The 15,549-nt window shown below is 29.4% G+C and overlaps 1 protein-coding gene and 1 long non-coding RNA gene across 4 annotated transcripts in view; one reads left to right on the top strand and one right to left on the bottom strand.

Annotated features, from left to right (window-relative positions):
- The window catches only part of LOC142319837 (nucleolar pre-ribosomal-associated protein 1), a 246,924-nt gene that overhangs the window by 150,869 nt on the left and 80,506 nt on the right, over positions 1-15,549 (top strand). The window lies entirely within an intron of this gene.
- The window catches only part of LOC142319871 (uncharacterized), a 34,901-nt gene that overhangs the window by 5,151 nt on the left and 14,201 nt on the right, over positions 1-15,549 (bottom strand). Inside the window, exon 3 of the long non-coding RNA XR_012755282.1 lies at positions 7,269-7,488. This is a non-coding gene — a long non-coding RNA (uncharacterized LOC142319871). The remainder of the gene's footprint in view (positions 1-7,268; positions 7,489-15,549) is intronic.

The following is a 15,549-nucleotide window of genomic DNA, read 5'->3' as shown; positions in this document are numbered from 1 at the left end:
AAAATCATAATAGATGGAAAAGCATCACCTGGAAAAAGCCTCATGATGCTGCAAGATATTAGATAGGTTATATCATGGCTAAACAAAGATTAAGAAATCAGCTAGTTGACTGCAAAGCATATCCAGGAGAAGACATTGATAGTGATCATAATTTAGTGATAGTGAAATGTAGATTGGGGTTTAAAAACGTGAAAAAAGGTGTCTGATGAATCAGTAGAAGTTAGAGAAGCTTGAGGAAGAGAAGTAAAGAATTTTTTAGGAGGAGATTGCAAGAGGTCTGAGTAAAAAAGATAAGGTTGAGAATATAGAAGAAAAATGGGAGAATGTTAAAAAGGAAATTCTTAAATCATTCTTAAATCAGCAGAAGCAAACTTAGGCGAAATAAAGAGAACTGGTAGAAAACCTTGGGTTTCAGACGATATATTGCAGTTGATGGATGAACGTAGAAAATATAAGAATGCTAGTGATGAAGAAAGTAAAAGGAAATATCGGCAATTAAGAAATGCTATAAACAGGAAGTGCAAACTGGAGAAAGAAGAGTGGATTAAAGAAAAGTGTTCAGAAGTGGAAAGAGAAATGATCATTGGTAAAATAAACGAAGCAAACAGGAAAGTTAGGACAATTTTGTGGTACATAAATTAAAATCTTACAATGTGTTAAACAAAGAAGATACACCGATTTATAATATGAAAGAAAAGGTCGCTGGGTGAGTGGAATATATTGAAGAGTTATTTGGGGGAAATGAATTAGAAACTGGTGTTATAGAGGAAGTAAAAGAGGTTGAAAAGGGAGATACAATACTGAGATATCAGTTTAGAGCATAAAAAGATTTGAATACCTGCAGAATTACTGCACAGCGCAGGTGAGGAAGCAATAGATAGATTTTACAAATTGGTGTGTAATATTTACAAAAAAGGGGAAGTTCTGTGAAACCTCAAAGTGTTATTGTCATGATACCAAAGAAAGCAGGAGCAGATAAATATGAAAAATATAGAACAATTAGTTTAACTACTCATGCATCAAAAATCTTACGTAGAATTTTATACAGAAGAATTGAGAGGAGAGTGGAAGAAGTGTTAGAAGACCAGTTAGGTTTCAAGAAAAGTATAGGGAAAAGGGAAGCAATTTTAGTGCTCAGATAATAGTAGGAAGATTAAAGAAAAACAAACTAACATACCTGGCATTTATAGACTTAGAAAAGGTATTTGATAATGTATACTGGAATAAAATATTCAGCATTTTAAAAAAATTAGGGTTCAAGTACAGGGATAAAAAAACAATTGCTTACATTTACAGGAACCAAACTGCAACAGTAATAATTGAAGAACATAAGAAAGAAGCCGTAATAAAAAAGGGAGTCCGACAAGGATGTTTTCTATCCCTGTTACTTTTTAATCTTTACATAGAACTAGCAGTTAATGATGTTAAAGAACAATTTAGATTCGTAGTAACAGTGAGGTGAAAAGATAAAGATGCTACGATTTGCTGATGATACAGTAATTCTAGCTGAGAGTAAAAAAGACTTTGAAGAATCAATGAATTGCATGATTGAAGTCCTATGCAAGAACTACTGCATGAAACTAAACAAGAACAAAACGAAAGTAATGAAATGTAGAAATAATGTAGAGGGACCACTGAATATAAAAATAGGAAGAGAAAAGATTATGGAGGTAGAAGAATTTTATTATTTGGGAAGTAGAATTACTAAACATGGACGAAGAGGAGTGATATAAAATGCCAAACAGCACAGGCAAAATGAACTTTCTGTTAGAAATATGATTTGCTTACATCAAAAATTAATTTAAACGTCAGGAAAACATTTTTGAAGTGAAACTTGGACAATCGGAGTACCTGAGAAGAAGAGATTAGAAGCTTTTGAAATGTGGTGCTATAGCAGCATGTTAAAAATCAGATGGGTGGATAAAGTGACAAATGAAGAGTTGCGACAAATTCATGAAGAAAGAAGCTTTTGTAAAAGCATAGTTAAAAGAAGAGACAGACTTATAGGCTACATATTAAGGCATCCAGGAATAGTTGCTTTGATATTGGAGGGAGAGGTAGATGGGAAAAATTGTGCAGGCAATGTTTGGAATGTGTAAAACAAATTGTTAGGGATGTAGGATGTAGGGGGTATACCAAAATGAAACGACTGACACTAGATAGGAAATCTTGGAGAATTGCATCAAACCAGTCAAATGACTAGAGATAAAAAAAAAATTGAATGTTTACTATTGAGTCCTTAAATATAAAGGAATGTTTTAAGTTTTCCTATGTACAAGAAGCAAGTGTAATATGATCTTAAAATTTGTATTGAATATATGATATAGTTCACATCATTGACTCAATCAGGTATCAGTACAATGAGTTACAAAATGACTGTTTAACAAAAAATGTACGGAATTTGGTCGTCTGAACAACCAAAGTGTAAATCACTGAATACATTTGAAATTCTAAACATTCTATTGAATAATACATTCTAGTGAATATGTGGTGTAGTTTATTCATTCAGAAAGTTATATGTTCTTTCTTATTTGTGAATATCATTTCATGGAAATATTCATGTAGCTGTGTTATATATTTATTTTCCCGGATTATTTTAATGCAGACGTTAAAACTTTCCTGATTTCAACTTTTCTGTATGCAAATTCTTAAATGCCCGTTCAGTTCCCAAGTGGTTGGATTGGTAAACGTTGGCTTATATCTAGCTGTCAGTGAGGTTATAATTTTACTCCTATGAACATTTTCTAGGAAGGATTGAGAACTTAGTGCACATTGAAAATATTCATGATTTGGTACACATATGCCAACTAATAATTTGTGCTGTCATGATGATTGTAACATGTAATTGAGCAGATATGGCAACAAAAAGAATATAATTTTTTATATCTGTATATTTATAAAGGATGCACATATTTAATTTAAAGTACATAAAAGAATTATAATCCTTCTGAACACCCTATGAAATACCAAAGCGTGAACATTTTTGGAGCTAAAATTCCTGAACTTTTAGCTTATTTTCCATGTCCCACGCACAAGCTTCAAGCTTATGTGGCGATATCATCAAGCAGAAAGAAACCCATATTTTTGTAATTATGTGAGCAGATTTTTGCATTTTTAACTAATAAAAATGCAGAAAACTACCAAAAACCTGACCAGTAAATGCTGAGCATCAAATTGATCAACCATTAATTTTGATTGACCCAGTATACTTCCCATCTTCCCTACTCTTGATTCACAAATTTAATTATGTTTATGAAATAAATTAAGAACATTGTTAAATTTTAAAAGTTGAATTAATTTTATTTACATTGTAAAATCATAGTAAGCAAACTGTTGTGTAGAGATGACATGACACTGGCATATCTGAACTATTGAGTGATTTTGGTTGGGCATGATGGTATGCTGTTGACAAGATCAAAGTAGTTGCAGATGAATGATAGAATACTGTTATTGATTTTAAAATTATTACAGAAATTTGAGGTTAAACTTATGGAAAATGGCTTACCGGATGGATATTAATGGCTATCATGTTAAAATTTAGCTGGTTAACGTAGGAGTAAAGTAATTTTTTTTTTAATTTGTAAAAGTTATTTTTTGATATTAGAAAAGAAACAGTGCCTATTTTTGCATCTTATGAAAGTAATTAACTTTGTAGTCAAAACAAATCATCTTATTGATAAAAAATAGCAGTATAGAACAACGATTAAACTTTTCTAAATGCTCGTGCAGATTTAAAATTGATATCTTTAATTGATGATATATTTATTTTTAAATTTTAAATGAACTATTTCTAAATTTTTTTTGCTCAGAGTCTGAGAATCATGAAAATTACATGTTATGTTAGTGTTCTAGTGCAACTGGTATATTTTTTTAAGTGTAACTTAGGTGGGCTAGTTTTGGGTATAGTGAATTTGAGACATTCTTGTCTTGACCATAGTGTACTTCTGAATTAAGCTTACTATATAGTTTGTTAAATTTATGGGAGATAACTCCTTATGTAGCCCAGACCAAACTACTTGTGGTGTTTCCTGATATAGCTTTATTATAATTAATTTAAAAAAATACTTAAATATTAAAAAAATTCCTAATTATTAAATAATAAAGTATTAAATGTAGGTACATTATGTATAAAACATTTCTCATTGATTATTTGTTATTTTCATTATTAGCAGTTTACCACGCCTGCAAATAGCTATTATTTTTCTATCTTTTTTGCTTGGTTGATAATAATTTTTCTCTTTTTATTGTTTAATTTGTTATCATTGTTATGATTTTGTTGTGATCAGGTTTTTTTTTCTTTACAACAGAATTTATGCATATTTTTGTTCATATTCTTTTTTCATTGTCTAAACATAACTTGAAGGAGATTTCTTTGTACATGTATTTTTTTTACTTGTCTAAAAAAATTAATTAATTTTTCTACTTAAGTAATTTTTTTTATTTGTTTTTTTTCAGTTACATCCTAAAAGTTAGCTAGTTTGTTATAGTTAATTTTGCTCGTGACAGTCTATAAACTTTTGATGTTTATAATTTAAAATAATTAACTTAAGATCAATTTGTTTATTGTTACTATTGTCAATGTTAATTTATAATCTTGACGAAATAGTGATGGATATATTTACCTATTTATTTATATAAATTATTATTAATTATACAATCATGTCCTAGTAGTGCAGTAGTTAAGCGTTTGTCATATTGTAAGTAAAGTTAAGATATTGAGATCTATCAATTAAGTTAAATTTGATGAATGCTACTGGTTTCCCAGTTATGTTTCCCTATCACAATTTATTTTTGGATTCTAATTTACAATCCGTCCTTCTGATTTGTTAAGCTAGATTATAACAACGATGTAGATTGTCAAATGAAAAAGGAATTCAGCTAACTAGGCTCTACTGGAGATATCTGGATATGTATGTTTGTATCATTATCTCCTTTAGTGTACAGAGTTAAAAACTTTTCATGAGGTTGATTAATAATTTTTGATCCATTATATTTTATATTAAATTGTACATTAATTCTCAGTAGGACAGGGAAATTTAAAAGGAAGTTAATGACTATTTTTATTACGTATTAGAATGTGTGGTTTTATTCAATATAAGCATCACAGCCCTTATTAGGCTTTTTTTGTACAGCCAGTAATTTGTCTATAGAGCTGCCCCCCCCCCCCACCACCAAAGAAACAAATAACAAGGATTCATAACTTTAAATTCCCTTGCATCTTTTGCTCAGTTTCAGTTGGTGTACAGCAAAAAAATTGTCAGCATCATTTGAGATCAAAAGGTTTTTTAGTTAAAAATGTTTTACTTCTCTATGACCCAGATAGAAAAAACATACAGAAAAACTGCAGAAAATCAAAGATAAAGAAAAGAGGTGTATGAAGAAAAAGGGATTTACCCATAAAAGGACTGCAAAGTAAGACAACAACCCCATTAAGACTAAAAAATCCTCTTAACACTTTCATGAGACTTCATAGCCTTCTCCAGATAGTGAACATCTGTCCAACTTAGAATACCTCATGTAAATGGACCATTTTTATCGATGATGGGATCAACAGTCTTTGTTACCAGTTTAAATATATACTGTATTGCTACAAATTGCTTTCACCCAAATGTTAAAAATGTATCTTGAATACAGCCTCAAGCTTCTTTTATTAGACTCACATGGACGGACTATCATTTTAAGATTTTTGTTATTGAATTAGTTAAAAATGGTATTTCTTTAATTGAAGTTCTTAAATTAAAAAAAATCTGTTAGTGTTATATGATAATAAATATTTTAATATTTATTTACTATTCTTCCAGCAGTAAGTAGCCAGTTCAAAATATCTAACTTCTAAGTTACCAGTATTATGAAAAGTGGCATTACCATATTTTTCTACATGAAACAGTGGTATTTAAAGAAAAAGTTAGAATATATTCCTACTGGTAGTAGGTATGTAGTAAAATTATATTACAGGTCTTGAATAAGAAGATGTTTAAACTTTAAATGTGATGTGTTTTTCATCGGGAGTATTTGTTGATTTTTTAATGTAAAAGGTCACTGGATCAAGATTACCCATATAAGATAAATTTTAATGTTATTGATTCCTTTGCTACATTGTTGGTGAATTTTAATTTATACACATCCTGGTTTAAGTACCAAGATTTACTGTCCTGTTGGTTTATGTTGTCTCTTATAAACTATTACATTTTTAAGAACAAATGATGCTCTTATCTACTGGGATGAAATTATATAAAGATACAACATTCTGGAACTTACAGATTATTATAAAATTCACTAATATTAAAATTATGTGCATCAGTTTTAGAATTTCTTACAGTTTCTAAGGATAAATTATTTTGTTTTGTTTATTTATTTTTTAAATTATCATCAACTTAGCGTCCTTAAGTATAAATCTAGTTGGATTAAATGCCTGTTAGTGAATTAGGAAAGATCACTTTTTGTACAATAATAACTTTCGTCTTGTCACACTTTGATAACATGTTTGGGAAATCTAACAACGTACAACATTAATTTTTAATAGTGTTTCTGTTTTAAGTATGCCATTAAATCAGGTTTTCATTTTGTTATTTTATTATTTTTTTAAAATAAGTAATACATATGTTTAGATTGACATACTTGCTTCAGATTTGTATTTTATATTGAAAACAAAGAATCAAATTATATAGAATTTAACTGAAATTCTCTGAAATTTTTTCAGATAGTAATAGCAACGTTAGTGAATTTAATAGTTTTAAAATTGATAAGTTATTCACTCATACTTAATAATACTAAGAGTTTTAAAAATTCAATATAATTAATAATCAGGTGTTCCTAGATCACATATACTCATGTTATTTGTGAGTACCTATATATTTTTTATATATTATTTTCAGATATATTTGTTAAAATTGTATTAATAATGTAGTACTTATTTGTTCACTCGGTAAAAGCTATTTCCTGAATTTAAAACTTAAAGATATTTTTATATTTTAGCTAATAACTTCTCTTTGATATTAACACTAAGTTCAGCACTCAAAAATGAATTCATCAGTTGTTGCCATTAAATAATGCAATATAAACACATACAAAGCTAAAATACATCTTTTGGTGATCTTTTAATGTTATAAAATAAAACTTTTACCTGTTTTAAAAAAAAAAAATTATAAAAAATTCATGAGACTAATCTTGCATTCTTGGTGTTTTTCTACACTATTCTGAGTTATTTATGGTTTTTAAAAGAAATAATTAAGTTTTATAAATTGTGTTAAAATAATATTCTTTCATACTTAATTAAATAAATATCTCCAGATAACGATCGTATGTAAAACTGTTGTGGTCTTGCTTTCATGTATTCTGCATCAACTAAATAGAATGCTTGTCTGATGAGCGTCTGTCGTGGACGATGAGGTACTACTGATGGTCGTTTTTTTATTTTCTCATTTGTAATAGTCAAACTCGATTCATCACTCACTGTATCATGAAATTCCTCTTTATCCATCGTATCACCTGTATACCACCATAATTTTGATAAACACATTTTGTAAAATAATGAAAACTTATTTTGAAACATTTAAAAGTATTTTTAGTTTTAAGTCATAAGTAAAACAAAATTATTGTTTATAATGAATAGTTTATCGATTTATGAAAAAATGAAACCATTAATGTCTTAATAGCACATTTCATGTTAATTAATATGGTTTAATGATGAGATTACTTTTAGGTTAACTGCTTCTCGTAAATATCCATTATGTAACTTGCTAATTTAGAACGTTAAAAATCAGTTTTAGCTATATCGTTATGGATCAGTTTTTATTATTGTTAATTATGAAATGTTATTGTTATCTACTAGACAGATGTCAGTTTAAAAAAAAAATAATACTAATAAAATAAATATAAATTATGAATATTTTATGTATCAAAGCTCAATATGATGAGATATTTTTAGCATTGGTTTTATCATTTTTTAAAATTGATTAATCGTTCTATTATTTGATGGTGTATTAGATTTATCTGATAATTTTATGTGTAAGCATTCTATTGAGTAAGTTTTAAACTATTTAATTGGATTTGTTGTATTAATTTATGTTTGTACTGCATTGTATTGGTGAGTATTATCTATTTATACTGTTTGTGTTTATGAGTTATGATTTTTTTTATTTTATGATAATTGAGTATAATTAAATGAATATTCTGTTCTGTTCTGATTTGTGTCTATGTGTATTATATGTTTATCAGTGAGGTTAAAAATAGCTCTTTTTAATAAGTTCAGTAATTTTCCTTTGTATTTATTTTATTTTTGAATATATATACATATTTTTTTTCTTTTTCAGATTTTAACTGTAGTTATTTTGTCCACTAGTTTTTCCTAATAAGTAAGCTATTCACTTTTCTTTCTAAATTAACAATAATATTTTTTTTTGTTTTAAAAGGCAATTTTAAACATTTCTATGCCAACAGAATAGTGTTTGTAAATATTTCTTTAAAATAATTCCCTTTTCCGCATCAGCTGTCTTTTCTGTAATGCATTGTTTAAAGATAAAAAGTGGTAGCATTAATTTGTTGCTTCTCCCTATTTCTCCTCGTCTTTCCTATAGCTGTAATGATTGTAGTTTGATTGAGCTTTCAGAATACCAATATGATTAACATTTGAATTTTTGGAAAATGACTCTTTATTGAATGAAATGATTCTTAGACAAACCTGCATCTGATGAATTTTTATGAATGAAATAATTTTTTTTCTGATCATTCTATCAAATTTTACACTCTTTTTTGCACTTTTCTACTTGTAAAACTTTTAAGTGACAGAAAAATCAGATCAGTGTTAATGAAATAGAATTTAAAAAAGCCTATTATATATTATAAAACATTTTTTTTTGTGTTTTCATTACAGTTATATATTTATGATGTTCTTATTTATGATGTATAGTGAAATTTTTGGTTAATGCGATTTATTATATTTAATCTCATGTGAGTCCTATATAACTGGTAATGGTAGTGTGCTAAAATTTTCTATCAATTATCAAGAACTTTTCATTCTGTCTCCTATGCCTAGGCTTGCCATAATCCAGGATTAGCCTGGACAATCCTGGTATTTTAGTGATGTCTGGGGTTTGGGAATTTTGACTGGCAAGGATTTTTTTTAATTTTATATTATATGCTTGACATCACATTTTTAAACATTCTCTTACGGCTGTGCATCTCTCAGCCGAGCTTGGAGCAAGCGCTGATGTCGATTTTGACTGAGGCTTGGCTACCAGTCTTGCCACAACTTTTTACTTAGTCATTTGGCAAAACTACAGGGGCAATTTGCTTATGTTTTCATGTGTGAAGTAACTCGTCAACATGTTTTTGATAATTTTATCTGTATTCGTTTTTTGTCTCATCGTTTAGCAATGAGCAAAAGAAAATGTGTGTTTAATGTTAACCTGCAACAGGAATATACATTTTTGAAATTGTGTAATGACAGTAACAATGAATGTGTTTAATGCACGCTATGTACTGGAGAATTTTCTGTTGCACATAAAGAAAAGGATGATATTGAAGACCACGTGAAACATAGATGTACTGTTAATGCTACTACTTCAGCAAACAAGATATTTTTTTAAAGCCAAAGATGGTAGTAGAATAACAGTGATCTGGAGTGTGCTGCTAAAGAAGCTACATTTGTAAATCACACTGCTAGACATGAACTCAGTTTCGAAATGTCAGACTGACATTTAAACTGTTTAAAACGTTATATGACCCAAAATTTTCATCTGCTAGAACCAAAACCAAGGCAGTTATTGTTAACATTATTTCACCATTTATATTTGATAATGTGTTGCATTCTTTGGGAAACATGGAACTTTGGAAAACAATGTATAGCTGAAACAGAAGTGAAGTAAAACTTGTTCCCATTATTATAAGATATTTCAGTCTGGAGGAGGGATTTCAAGTTAAACTTTTAAATTTTGATGAAGTGTCAGGTGAAACTGCTCAAATTTTGATTGTATCTTTTGCAGTATGTGAAAAAATACATACTTGAAGAAAAGTTGGTTTGTTATACTGCTGATAACACTAACAGTAACTTTGGTGATGTGAAGAGAAAAGGGAATGAAAATGTGTTCAGAAAAGTTCAAAGTGATTTAGATAGACCTATTTTAGGAATTGGTTGTTCGGTCCACATTGTACACAATTCAGTACAAATGGCATGTGATTCTCTACCCCTGAACATAGAAGTTAGTTATAAAAATTAATAAATATTTTCACTTATATACAGTAAGAGTAACGAAACTTAAAGAGTTCTGTAAATTTGTGGAAACAGATTACAAAAAAGTATTACCTCATAGCAGTACAAGGTTCCTTAGTTTGTTACCTGCAATAGAAAGAATTCTTTCCATTTTTGATGGCCTAAAATCATACTTCTTATCTTGTGACAAATGCCCAAAATTATTATTTGATTATTTTGAAAATCTAGAAAGTGAACTGTTTTTGAAATTTTTATATGGTACTTCACAGTTATTTAATAATGCAGTTCTGAAATTAGAAGCTAATTCTGTCACAGCAATAGAAGCATTTCAGACAAATTCTGAATTAATTTGTTAACTTTAGGTAAGAAAAACCCATAAATTTATACCATCTTCTGCCAAAGAATTGCTGTGCACTCTAAAAAAAAAGTAGTGATGATCAGGAACAAAAATTCTCAAGCGTAGACAATTTTTATAATTCTAGTATTGTATACTTAGAGTTGTGGAGAACCAGTTTTGATAAAGTAAGTAAGTTTCAGTGGATAAATTTATAAACTGAAATTGCCTGGTCTGATTTAGAAGAGAGTGCACAAGTTGTTAATGAAATTATAAAAGATTCTGTAAATATTGATGACCTATTTGGTGAATGTACATTGTTGAACCAGATAATTCAAAACCAAAGGGTAGGTTGTGGGTTCAAGTTCTGAAAAAGTACCATATACGAGGGTTATTTTTTTTTCAAGGTCCAATCGGTCACAAAATAAAAACCCGTGCAAAAATCGGATGAATCATTGTGCATTTGTGTTGCGCAGCGTCTCTACTATGGCCTTCAATCACGCCACGTCACTTTGTTCAGTTCTGAACATGCAGCTAGCACGTAAACATTTCTACAACAATAGCATCTCCCGCCAAGTGTGAAGTGTGTGCGGTAATTCGATTTCTTCAGGCTGAGGGGTGTAATGGAGGTGAAATTCATAGATGAATAAATAATGTGTACGGTGAAACTTCAATAAGTGACAGCAAAGTGCGACAATGGTGCAGGAACTTTAAAGCAGGACTTGCAGATGTTCATGATGCAGGTGGTCAGGGAAGGAAGCGAGTGTCAACCAATGATCTTGTTGTGCGAGTGGATGAGGCAATTCGAGAAAATCGTTAGTTCACAATTTTTGTATTGAGTGATTCATTTCCTGAAATTTCAAGCTCAGCTCTTCAAACTTCAGTACCCCAAACTGTGTGTGAGATGGGTTCCCAAGATGCTGTCCGACCATCATAAAACAATGAGAATGGACCCCTCCCTAACGGTTCTCCAGCGCTACCACAATGAGGGAGAAGATTTTTTGAACAAAATTGTCACAGGGGACGAGACATGGGTCCATTTTGAAACTGAAGAAACAAAAGAACAATCCAAACAGTGGATGCATTCTCATTCTCCCAGTAAACCAAAGAAGTTCAAGCAAACCTTCTCCAACAGAAAGTGTATGGCTACTGTGTTCTGGGACCGGAATGGAGTTCTCTTGGTGGAATTCATGGAACGTGGCATGACCATCACTGCAGCCTCATACTGCGTGACTCTTCAACGTCTACGAAGGACAATTCAGAATAAGCACAGAGGAATGTTGTCATCAGGCATTGTCTTTCTCCATGACAATGCTTGGTCACACACTGCAGCTGTAACAAAGAAGCTCCTGCAGCGTTTTTGTCGGGAAGTGTTTGATCACCCACCATACAGCCCAGACTTGACTCCATCCGATTTTCACCTCTTTGCTCACATGAAACACTGGCTAGGAGGACAACATTTTGGCACAGACATCGAGCTGCAGACCAGCGTAGAAACATGGCTGAAAACAGGCGGCACCATTCTATGATGAGGGTATTGGAAAGTTGGTACCACGCTACGACAAATGTCTAAATCGGAGTGGCGACTATGTAGAGAAATAGCGTAACTATGTTACTTGATACTTGGTACTTGTTATGGTTACTTATTAGTACTTGTTACAAATAAAAATTTTTTATTTTCAAGGTGATCGGACCTTGAAAAAAAAATAATCCTCATACTATTGAAGAGAAGTGGAAAGCAATTTTTAAGGTGTTTCAAGAGTGATATTTCATGTTGCAATATTCCTAAAATGGTTGAGTTTGCGATGTCTTTGCCTGGGCCATCTGCTCCAGTTGAGAGAGTTTTTTCAATTATGGGGAATATTTAGTTTGCAGAAAGGGGTAGACTTTCAGTATCTACTAAATGTTAAAATTAATTCAGAACTTTCTTGTAGTGAATTTTAAAATGTAGTTAAAACAAACAAACCATTTCTGAAAAAAGTCATGTCTAGTGAAAAATACAACTGATAAATAAAGTTTAATGTTTCAGTAAACCGTTAAGACTTTTAAGTAATTACAAAAATATGTCCTGGGTTGGATCCAAAAACATATAGTAAGCCTACCTATGCCTGACCATTGGACCTTTATGAGAGCCTGTTGGGTGTTATTAATTGGCTAATAAGATAAGGAATATGTGATAGGCAATTTTTGGTGGTTTTGTTTTCATTTGTATATATTAAACAAAATTTTTTTCTTATCTTCATATGAATAAAATAAATTCTTAAATTCCAGAAATTAAATAAATGTAAATGGGTATTATCATATATATATATATATATATATATATATATATATATATATATATGAAGTAAATATTCTTTTTTCATAATCTGTATAATTTTTCATAATGTGTGTTGTAATCTATTCAACTTGGATGATATGTATGACATGTAAATGAGGGGTATTATTGTACAAATTCTGGTATTGGGATTTAATTAACCACACATCTCAAGAACAGTTTACTGTTCTTGACACTGTTGATTGTTAAAGGAACACTGGTATCCACTATCATGTATTCAAATTCATATAAAAGCAACTAACTTTTACTAGGATTTGAACCTCAGAACCTTCAATTTTGAAAATCACCTATTAAACAATTTGATTTGTGACGAGTTGTAATCAAGACTTGCTTGGTGAGCAAGTAAATTTATATATATATATATATATATATATATATAAATACTAAAATAAACATAGTCTGCATTTTTAATGTGTAATAAAAGAATAGACTTATTCTACAGAGGATGGAAGAAGAGTAAAAAAAATATAGCATTATAAAGAGATATAGAATGACATTTTTGATAATAAACATAATATTAATGCAAATTTTAACAGAATAATAGTTAAATTAAAAAAAAAAAAATTCTTTGGCAATGATTATCAAATAGGTTTGTTTGTTTTTTTTTTAACTGTTAAGAAAATTTTTTTATTGTAACGCAAAAAAAAAGTGTATATAAAAAAGGTCATCCAATATTTTGGCATATTTGTTCCTCTCTAAAATGTTGTAATATTTAATTTATTCTTTTTTAAATTGCTCACCACTTACTTTGGCCAGTAAAACCTTGATTATATGAAAGTTTGACCCTGTTGCCACTCAGGTATTCATGGTCCTTAGGTCCCTTATTTAGGAAAAACTGAAATTTTGTTATAGTACATGTTCAAACAACATAATCTTTCAACGACACAAAAACCAAAATAATGCTGTAGATGTCAGAGATCTCTTTCCATCCAAAATCAATTGATAGAAATTGTAATTGACTATTACTTGCTTGTAGTTAATGAAAATAAATATTTTGATCTTCTAACAATTCATTTTCAAAACTTCTGTTGAATGGGAATTAAACAATTTTACTGGTATCAATGAAGTCTGGAGCTTCCTTGGTTTCCCTCCTCTGGACTCTTCAACCATGAAAATCTAATTAGCCTCATAATTAGAGTAAAATTAATATTTTAAAAATTAATTATAGTTGAAATATCTGTATAAAATTAAAATTTGGTCGTTTGTCTCAATACAGTTTGTTCAAGTCTTAATGTATGAAAAAAAAACTGAATGAAATAACTAATTTTGTGTCTTATTTTGTATATTTCTAACAGTTAATTTTTTGCTGTCACATTATAGCTATGGCCCCCAATTTAATAAAACTTATGTAATAAGGGAATTGTAAACCATGACTGAAATATTTTATATCTTTATATGAAATGTTTATGGAAGGGCATTTTCTCATTTAATAGTCTTTATTAAATGATCATCTCTTCGTTGCATAATAAAAATTGTATTTTGTTGTAAATATTTTGTGAATCATAATACAACTAATATTAAATTATTTATTGCTTTTGTAAGTTGGTATTTTATGATCACCACCTAGCACTTCAATGAAATGTGGTAGTTATAAATAGAAACAATCATATCCACCATTTCTAGTTCTACAATTTTTATAGAACCACTTCCAGTTAAGTACAATTTATTTTTTTGTCCTTCAGCTCTTCATTGTTGCTAAATTATGCTTACTATACATGAAGGCTGAGAAGAATTAAGTGAAGAGGATCATATTCGTAATTGCATCTAAATGTGGTCAGCTTATTCTATTTCACAATTGGTTATAAATGTGCAGTGGCAATTATAGAGTGGAGATTTAACTGAGCCACTTATCTTATTTCCTTGCTTTTATCTGGCACACTTGAAGTAGTTAAGTTTTATTTTCTTATATTAACACACAAATAAAGCAGGAGACATAAAAATAAAAAAAATTAAAAAGTAATTTTTAAATCCATTGTCATTTTATTGGTGCTAAAAGATTTATAATGTAAGACAATGCCATTTGTGATTTTCAAGGTATTTGAGAATTTTAAACAAATGTTTTGGCACATTCTTTCCCAACATTATTCATTAGAATTTATTCAAGAAATCTTACTTCTTACAACATCCAATAAAACAAGTAATGCAGTATAGATAAAGGTCATGATTCTATTATCAGTAATTGATTGCATAAGCCAAAGCTCATATTGGAATTGTTCATTAAATAAATTAATAAATATGTATAATTATTTTTAGTGGTGTATCTGGTCTAAGAAAATGCTTCTCTTTGTTGGCAATGTCTTTGCTAGATTTTATTTGTCTGGCAAGCAAAGGAAAGGAAAACTATTTGTTGTCTTTCTTCCTTACTCTTCCTGTGGTGTATTAATGTATCTCTTTTAGATTCTAAACAGTTGAACTAATTTTCAAGGATTTAAAGTTAAAAATAAATTTTATTTCAGAGAAATTAAATTAAAATTATTGACATTAAATTTTATTTTAATGACTGATGTAGGAAATATCTATCTGACAGTTTTAACATTTTATTTATGTTAAGTAATATTTAAAAAAAAAAATTCCTTCTGAAGCAGATATTTCTAAAAGGTCACCCAGTAGGATCATAAAAATATAAAAAGCAGTAGGTGAAATAATTTCTTAATTAATTTTAACAAA

This window comes from Lycorma delicatula, chromosome 1 (assembly GCF_047948215.1).
Source record: "Lycorma delicatula isolate Av1 chromosome 1, ASM4794821v1, whole genome shotgun sequence".
NCBI classification, from domain to species: domain Eukaryota; kingdom Metazoa; phylum Arthropoda; class Insecta; order Hemiptera; family Fulgoridae; genus Lycorma; species Lycorma delicatula.
The sequence above is the reverse complement of the archived record's forward strand: the minus strand, read 5'-3'. Positions and strand labels throughout refer to the sequence as shown.